Below are 8,935 nucleotides of genomic sequence, written 5' to 3' on the forward strand. Positions count from 1 at the left end.
GGAGAGAGAAGAGGGGAGGGAAGGAGAGGGGACGGGGAGGGAGGGAGAGGGGAGGGGTGAGGGAGGGGGGAGGGGCATGTTCCATCCACCAAGGTAGCTGCACTGCAGAGAGAATGGAGGGTGTGTTGTCTCTCAGGACAGCAAGTTCAAGCTGTTTATAATTGTTAGCATAAGCAGTGACCAGCTGAGGACAGGGCTGCAATTGGAGATGACAACATTTTATTTTCATAGTTGATATTGGGGACCTGCACCTAAAGCATCGTGCCTTGCCCTTTCCCCAGATGGGCCAATGCCTCTCTATACTTGACTCTATTTGACTAAATAGCTGATATTGACTAGGAATTATGACGCGTAGGATACCCCTTACCATAGTAACGTCAAACTCACGTTCTAAATGCAATTTGCTCAGGGACCGGCTTCTAACTCTGGGTGGGAATGTTAAGCTCAGTACAGTTCAATTCAGTAAGCATTTATCAAGAAACTCCTAGACCAAGAGCTGTGTTAGACACTGGGTATGGGGTGATGGGGATACGAAGATGTGGAATTAGAACTCGAGAAGCTCAAATGCTCTCATTTAATTCCCTAATGCAATTACCTAGCTTCAACCTGATGGCTGTAATGTCTAAATTCGCTTTCTCTTTATTCCAGTTCTACATAACAAAGCATAAATAATCACAGAGCAATAATTCTGTGTTGGACTATTCAGTGGACAGAGAAGAGCATTCTGACCGGCGTGAGACACTGTCTCCTTTCCCAGGGAGCCCGTGAGGTGGCTGCACGGAGCACACGCGTGAAGATTCAGGAGCACGAGCGTCAGGTGATGGGAGGGGCACGGAGGCAGCACCAGAAAGATGCCGAGGGGCCGCTGCAGCCGGGCTGGCCGGGAAGGTCACGGGAGCGGGCACAGGCGTGTCCCTCCAGCCGCACTTGGTTTTCAAGAGGACACATGCAGGGAAGGGGATGACACCGAAATGCTGTGGCGCTGAGGGGAGGAAGGGAGGGACACAGGGCCGACGGCTGGCCCCCACCCCTTCCGTCCCTGCCCCTATGAACGCTGCCAAAATCAGCCCCAACGGGGAGAAATGAGGTGGGTGAAAGAGGTGGACAGACTTGGCTTCCATGGAATTCACAGATTCCAGTCATTAAAAATCCCTTCTGAGTTTTCATCTGGAAAACTTTACAAATGTATTTAGGGACAAGAAGCAGAAGATGAAGCCAACACAGTTGGGCTCAAACCGCCGCCCTTCTCCTTCTGTCTGCATCCAGGATCCACCCTGAGCCCGTGAGTGCGAGGACCCGGAGCTGCGCAGCCCAAGGGAGCGGCCCCTGACCAGAGGAGGGAGCCGCACAGCGGGGCCCCCAGCACGTGGATGGCAGGATCTGTGCTATCTCAGTCCCAGGGCCCCAAGCAGAGAAGGCCTGGGGCTCCCAGCTGAAGTTTTGCTGTCTCCTCTGTCACCAAAGTCGAGAAGGACTGAGTGAGACCAACGTCTGCTGGCTCCTCGGTGGCTGCCAATGTGGCCCTCAGGCTGCGGGTGAAACCGTCTAGGGAAGCCGAGACAGTGGCTAGAATCACAGCCACGAGTGTTCCAGGGGCCCTAAAACACAAGCGCAGCCCGAGGAAGGCAGCGCCGGCTCAGATCCCTGTCCAGGCTTGTGTGCCACACTCGAGAGGCACACGGCACCAGAACATGGCGCTTTAAGTGACTTTGTGGGGTGTAGGAACACAAAGTGGGGCCTCGAGTGGCTCAGAAGTCACTCCCACCAGCCCACGGGGACCTGGGCGGCCCCTCTGGATGTGGCTGGCGTCTCTCCAGGGCGGGCTCCAAAGTCCTATGGAGGAGGTGAGCGTCGGTCTTGCTCTGAGGAAGGACCCTGACAAGTATCCTGAACATGCAGGCACACAGCTGGCTGACTCATCTGAAGGGACCTGTTGAGCCACTAGCCAGGGAAGGCTGGAGAGAACTCGACTAACACACGATCCCTGCCCAGGGGCCCACCTGGGCCGCCCACGAGAAAACTATGGAAGCTGTGAAGACGGAGGTGTGCACAGGGCTGGGAGAATCCTGGGAGGAGCCGCACTGGGGACCAGGAGGGACGGAGGGCTGGGCCCCACAAGCAAACGAGAGAGGCGCTCAGTGCCACGAACACCCCGCTGCACCCACAGCTGCAGGCCTGGCTGGCAGCACGACCGTGGCTTCCGTCATTTTAGAGGCAGGTACCTGATATCAAGGATGACAATCAACCATGCCACCCTGAATTACAGCCATGTCCTCAGCGGGTCACTATTTACGCTGACAATTACAAAGAGTTTGAACTCGCTGTCCCATGAGGCAACAAGCCCTTCATTATCACAGCCGCAAGCCTCTGGGCGGCCCTCCTCCCCCTCTGCTTCCCATCAGGGCAACCTGAAGTCCCATGACAGTGACTCAGAGCCAGCCCAGTAGCTTCAGTGCAGGAAAAATCACAAAAACTCAAACACATCCTAAACATGGGCAGTTGGTAGGAGCTGATTCCTAAATTAAACCTGTTCGGAGGCTTTCTGGGTTAGCACAGCTCTGATAACAGGCTTGCGCTTTTTGCTCCCCCTGAAGGGCGGCGAGGAGGCCAGGCTCTGCCATTCTGCAGGCTCTGATACCTGGAGTCTGCCCTGTGGCATCGGTGGCCTGTGCCAGACAGTGTGACCGTCACCCGCAGTGAACACTCGGCACAGCAGAGCAGGCTTGGGGAAGAACAGAAAGTGACCTCTAAGCCTGCAGAAGACGCTAAGCCATGCACGGCCTCACGCGCACTGCGTGTCAATCACGGCCGAAGCAGGAACGAGCTCTTAATAGTTCCAGTAAATGCAAAGGCCGCCCTGGAAAACAGTGTGAACCTTTCTGACAACTCACAGGTAGGTAGCCACTGCCTGAGACACGAAGGTAAAGAATTCACCTGAAACTGCATATTATAAAACTTATTTTTAAATGATGGCGCTTATTTTGAAAGACTCCCAAAGAATACTGCATTAGAAAGTGACAGAGTGAAACCGTGAAGCTGACCACAGGAGTCCCTGGAAATTTCACCAAATGTTGCGTCAAAACTGGGAAACAGAAGAACTGCACCTGATGAAATATTCGATTAATCACTCGAGTCCTCCCCACATGCGAAGCTATGTTAAAAAGTGTTCCAAAGGTGGAGAGGATATTTCTTCCGATTTCGCAGGGGATGTACACCACCCCTGGTTCATAACATCCAGGGGGCGAGACGATGATATTAGTCTCAATATTGCAGGAGGTGTACACTCCCTAGTGACATTGTTCCTAATATCCAGGGAAGTAGAGGAAGATATCACTCCCAATAGAGCAGGGAGTGTACACCCTTTCTGTGACATTGCTCCTAATAGCCAGCAAGGGAGAGGAAGATATTACTCCCAGTATTGCAGGGGATGTACACCCCCTTGTGATATTGTTCCCTATATCCTGGGAGGGAGACGATGATACTCGTGGCAATATCGCAGGGGGTGTACATATCCACTGTGATATTGTTCCGAATATCCAGAGGGAGAGAAAATGATGTGACTCCCAATATCACAGGGTGTGTACATCCTCCTGTGATATTGTTTCTTATATTCAGGGAGAGAGGATGATATTACTCCCAATATCGCAGTGGTTATACACACCTCCTGCGGTATTGTTCCTAATATCCTGAAAGGGAGAGCAACATATTTCTCTCAATATGGCAGGGGGTGTACACCTCCTTTGTAATATTGTTCTTAATATCCATGATGGGAGAGGATGATATGACTCCCAATATCGCAAGAAGTGTACAGTAGCCTGTGATACAGTTCCTAACATCTAGGTGGGGAGAGGATATTACTGCTCATATCGCATGTGTTGTAAAACTCCTTTGATATTTTGCCTACAATCCTGAGGGGAGAGGGTGATATTGCTCCCAATATCGAAGAAGGCGTACACCCCCCGTGACACTACACCCAATATCCACGTTGGAAGATGAAGACATTATGCCCAATATCGCAGGGGATGTACACCCACCCTGGGATATTGTTCCTTATATTGAGAGGGGGAGAAGATGCTATTGCTCCCAATAACGCAGGGGCTGTGGCGGTACACCCCTCCTGTGATATTGTTCTTAATATCCTAGGGAAGAGAGGAGGATACTACACCCAATATCGCAGGGGGTGTACACCCACCCAGTGATATTGTTCTTAATGTACTCCACCTCCCACCACCAGGGATATCGGTCCTAATATCCAGGGGAAGAGAGGATAACATTATGCCCTATATCACAGGGGAGTGTACACACCCTCTGTGATGTTGTTCCTAGTATCCAAAGGTAGAGATGATGATATTACTGGCCATATCGCAGGAGGTGCACACCCTTCTATGATATTGTTTTTGACATTCAGTAGAGGAGAGGACAACATTAATCCTAATATCACAGAAGGTGTACAGACCCCTGTGATGTAGACCCTAATGTACAGGGGAAGGAGAAGACTATTGCTCTCAATATCACAGGGGCTATAACCACCCTGCCCCCTGTATATTGTTCCTAATATGCAGAGGGGTGGAGGCTCATAGTACTCCCAATATACGAGAAGGTGCACACACACCTGTGATAGAGTTCCTAATATCCAGCAGGAAAGAGGCTGATTTTACTTTCGATATCGCAGTGGGTGTACACAGCCCCCAACCCTAGGATATCGTTCCTAATATCCAGGCGGGAAGAAGATGACATGGCTGACAATATCGAAGTGGGTGGACACTTCTTCAGTGATATGGTTCCTCTTATTCAGGGGGTGAGTGGATGATAATACTCCCAATAAAATAGGAACCATACAGCCACCTTGGGATTTTGTCCTTAATAACCACAAGGGAGAGGTGATATTACTACCAATATTGCAAGGGGTGTACACCCCTCCTGTGATACTGTTTCTTATATCCAGGAAAGGAGAAGATGGTGTTAGTACCAATATTGAAGGGATGGACAGCTGCCACGGGATATTGTTCTAAAGATACAGGTTGAAAGAAAATGAGATTCCATCCAATATAAAAAGGGTTGTATACCCCGCCTGTGACATGAATCCTAAAACCTAAAAGAAGAGAGAATGACATTGCTTCCAAAAACACACAGGGTGTACACCCACCCTGCGATATTTTTCCTGTCATCTAAAGGAAGAGATGATGATACTACTCCCACTACCGCCAACCAACTACCACTTCTTTAAGCATCTTGACAACTTTTTGCAGGGAAAACAAGTACACAACCAGCAGGATGCAGAAAATGCTTTTCAAGAGTTCATCCAACCCTGAAAGCACAGAATAAACAAGTTTATTTCTCATTGGCAAAAATGTATTCATTGTAATGGTTTCTTTTCTTTTTTTTTTTTTTTTTTTTTTGACAGAGTCTCACTCTGTCACCCAGGCCAGAGTGCAAAGGTGCAATCTCGGCTCACCGCAACCTCTGTCTCCTGGGTTCAAGAGATTCTCCTGCCTCAGCCTCTTGAGTAGCTGGGATTACAGACACATGCCACCACTCCCGGCTACTTTTTTTCTTTTTAGTAGAGACGGGATTTCACCATGTTGGTCAGGCTGGTCTCAAACTCCTGACCTCCTGATCCGCCTGCCTCAGCCTCCCAAAGTGCTGGGATTACAGGCGTGAGCCACTGTGCCCAGCCCATTGTAATGGGTTCTATTTTGATTAATAAAGATGTGTTGCAGCCTAGTTATACAAATTTAAAATTCATGGTCCAAAACCATAATTACTTTTGCACCAACCTAATACTTTAAGAATTAAAAGAAGCCTTTATATTAGAGAGCCCATGGATGATAAAATCATAAAGAATATTACAATCTCCATAACCCACAAACTTGGTAACTTAGACCAACTGGATGAATTAAAAGACACAATCTATTAATACTAAAACACAGGAGAAATAGGTAATCTATATATATTGATATCTATTAATAAAATGGAATCAATACCTAATAACCTTGCAGAAAACTTATATATTCCATAAATCTGACATTCTGTCATGTTATTCTAACTGGTGGGATTCAGGGATTTCCATTTTGATAAGAACATAGGTGAGTCTCACACACTTAATTTTAGTGCTCATTGGTCAGAAAAGCCATGTCCACTATAGGATACTGCGGAGCAATGCGTTATGGAGAATTTAGGCAAGATAATATGATTTTCAGAGTTAAAGGAAGACAACCTGATTTATGTACAGTAATTCCTCATAATATCATAGGGGATACCATATTTAAACTTTGGGGTATCCCCAGGTATAATTCTTATTTGAGCCACCTGTGAATTTCAGACACGGAGGCTTCCCAACTTTGGTGGCTTTCAATAAATGTGGAAGTTAACTCTCAACCTATTTTGTGGAGGCATAAAATTCAATGAGCACTCATTTAACCTTTTATTTTAAATCTTATTTTTGTAAACTTGCATTTCCAATTAGTTGAAATTTTAAACCTGTTTCAGTTCTTATCCACTTTTTTTTTCCCCCTGAGACGGAGTCTTGCCCTGTCACCTAGGCTGGAGTGCAGTGGCATTGTCTCGACTCACTGTAACCTCCACCTCCCAGGTTCAAGTGATTCTCCTGCCTCAGCCTCCCGAGTAGCTGGGATTACAGGTGCCTGCCACCACGCCCAGCTAATTTTTATATTTTTAGTAGAGATGGGGCTTCCCCATGTTAGTCAGGCTGGTCTTGAACCCCTGACCTTGTGATCTGCCCACCTCGGCCTCCCAAAGTGCTCGGATTACAGGCCTGAGCCACCGCACCCGGCCTCTCCACTCTTTTTAGGTGGAGGGGAGTAAGGGTTTCTTGGAATTAGGAGGAACTCCCATGTACCCAACCCATTTGGGTAAATTTCTTCCTTCAGAGTTTTTCAAATCAGCATCACCATTGTTAAAGGCCTCCCACATGGTAATAATTGTGCTACAGGGTTTTATAAACATGAAGTCTATGTTTGGCTGAATGAACCTCCTTGCTGTGGCACAAGGGGGCCATAGGTGTTTTCACCAATTATGAAGCGGGTTCACTGTGCAATGGCTACCAACTTTTCTGAGTACAATGAGGCCAAATACATTCATAGATAAATTCCCTGAAGTGAATTTATTACTTACAAATAGCAAACAAAAGACAACAGAAGTCTAGGATTCAATATGAACCGCTACCACAAGATCAGGAAGGCTACCTAGAGCAGATAGATGGAGTTTTGACTGTAAATGCTTCCCTTGCACTACAACTGAGGGACCCCAGAAAGAAGCCCACATTGAGTTTTCTCCCAGGATGTGGTTTGCTGGACACAAGCGTTAAAGGCCATTCTGTTTCGAGCAGGGCCTATAACAGAGCCTGGGCTGTTCTGACCAATGTCACTTGATTATCAGGCTATTGCCTTCCCAGTATATCATACAGTAATCTTGAGAACTACCAGTAAGAAAGGGAGGAAAATGGCCCTGCACCCTTAAAACTGAAGGATCAGGATATTTGCTGTGACAGAGGCACAGACAGTAGCGACAGAGTGTTCTTGTGAGCCATCTACTAGTTCTCTTAACCGGAGCGTGGCACCAGACCGCTTTTCTATTTCCTTTCAATGGAAACTATTTCAGAATATTTTGAATTTCTACATCTATAGAGTTGTGGCACATGATCACTGGCAGTGTAGACTCTCTGCATGGTTAAAGGAAAGAGTTCAGAAGCCCATCAACCCACATTGGAGGAGACCACCTAATGCTCCAGAGAGTGTCACTCCATCTTCCTGGGGTTAGCTCCACATGCAGCAAGGCCACTATAACTAAGGCCGTCAAGACTTGCAGTCTGAAGATGAGACTTTTGACATGCTGATAAGCAGCAGTTATAAGAAAAGCCCACACACTGGTCAGGAATTTTTCAATGAAAGCAGCTGAGACTCTTCTTCATATGCTTCGGTAGGGGCTAATATCAAACTATTTCTTCCCATTTTCTTTACTCAGCAGTGCCTCAACCATGAGGCACCATAGATGTACACCTCATCAGGAGGGTGTATGGTACAGCAGCAAGGGGAGCAGCAGCACAAGAAACAAACAAGGCCACTACTTCTGCTTACATAATAACTATTGTCTTGGAGTGTAAAATAATTAATAATGTTCACATGGCTGCCCTAAGCACACAGAGATGGTGACCAGAGCAGATGCAGGGACTACAGACATACAGCCTGATTCTTGCTAATTAGGACTTAAGTGTTGGCTTATGTGCTGTGCTTTTGTGCATTCATAAGCCAGGGCCTCAAAACTGCCTGCTGAGCACAGGCCAAAGGTCATGCTGGGGTACAGTTAAACATTGATGTCTAGGAGATGAGAGCATTTTAGTGTGGAAGAAGATGACAACACCTGAAGACCACAAAACACTGTGCAGACCAAAGGGAACGCCCATCGTCAGCTCACGGTTCTGACCCAGGTGACAGCTGATGTGTTACGGAACAGTCAGCCCACAGCAGGTAGGTCAAGTTGAGCTGGTGTCCTGCATGAGGGCTGATCCATTCCATTCGTGTTGCCAATTGTTTCAATAGTGTCTCATGCACCCCACTGGTGAGGAAGGAATTAGCACCCTACGTTTACTGGCACCGTTAAACACATAACATCTATTACTAAACAGATAAGCCAGATATCAGTTATTAATTACATACAGGAGGATGGTGTAAGCTCCCACAGGCCCAAACAGGGATTAACTTGAGCGTAGAGAGTGCTATAGCATTTAAAAAGTGAGGGTATTCCTTTTGTTGTTGTTGTTGTTGTTGTTGTTGTTGTTGTTGACACAGAATCTCGCTCTGTCACCCTTGCTGGAGTGCAGTGGTGTGATCTCGGTGCACTGCAAGCTCCGTCTCCTGGGTAAACTGTATGTACTTAGGAATTAATACCAACTCATTATTAGCAAAAAATAAATATC

The 8,935-nt window shown here is 47.3% G+C and overlaps 1 pseudogene; it reads right to left on the bottom strand.

Annotated features, from left to right (window-relative positions):
• Positions 1-1,330: 1,330 nt before the first annotated feature.
• Positions 1,331-2,775, bottom strand: LOC135971633 (uncharacterized; annotated as a pseudogene).
• Positions 2,776-8,935: the final 6,160 nt, after the last annotated feature.

This window comes from Macaca fascicularis, chromosome 7 (genome assembly GCF_037993035.2).
Source record: "Macaca fascicularis isolate 582-1 chromosome 7, T2T-MFA8v1.1".
In the NCBI taxonomy this organism is placed as follows: domain Eukaryota; kingdom Metazoa; phylum Chordata; class Mammalia; order Primates; family Cercopithecidae; genus Macaca; species Macaca fascicularis.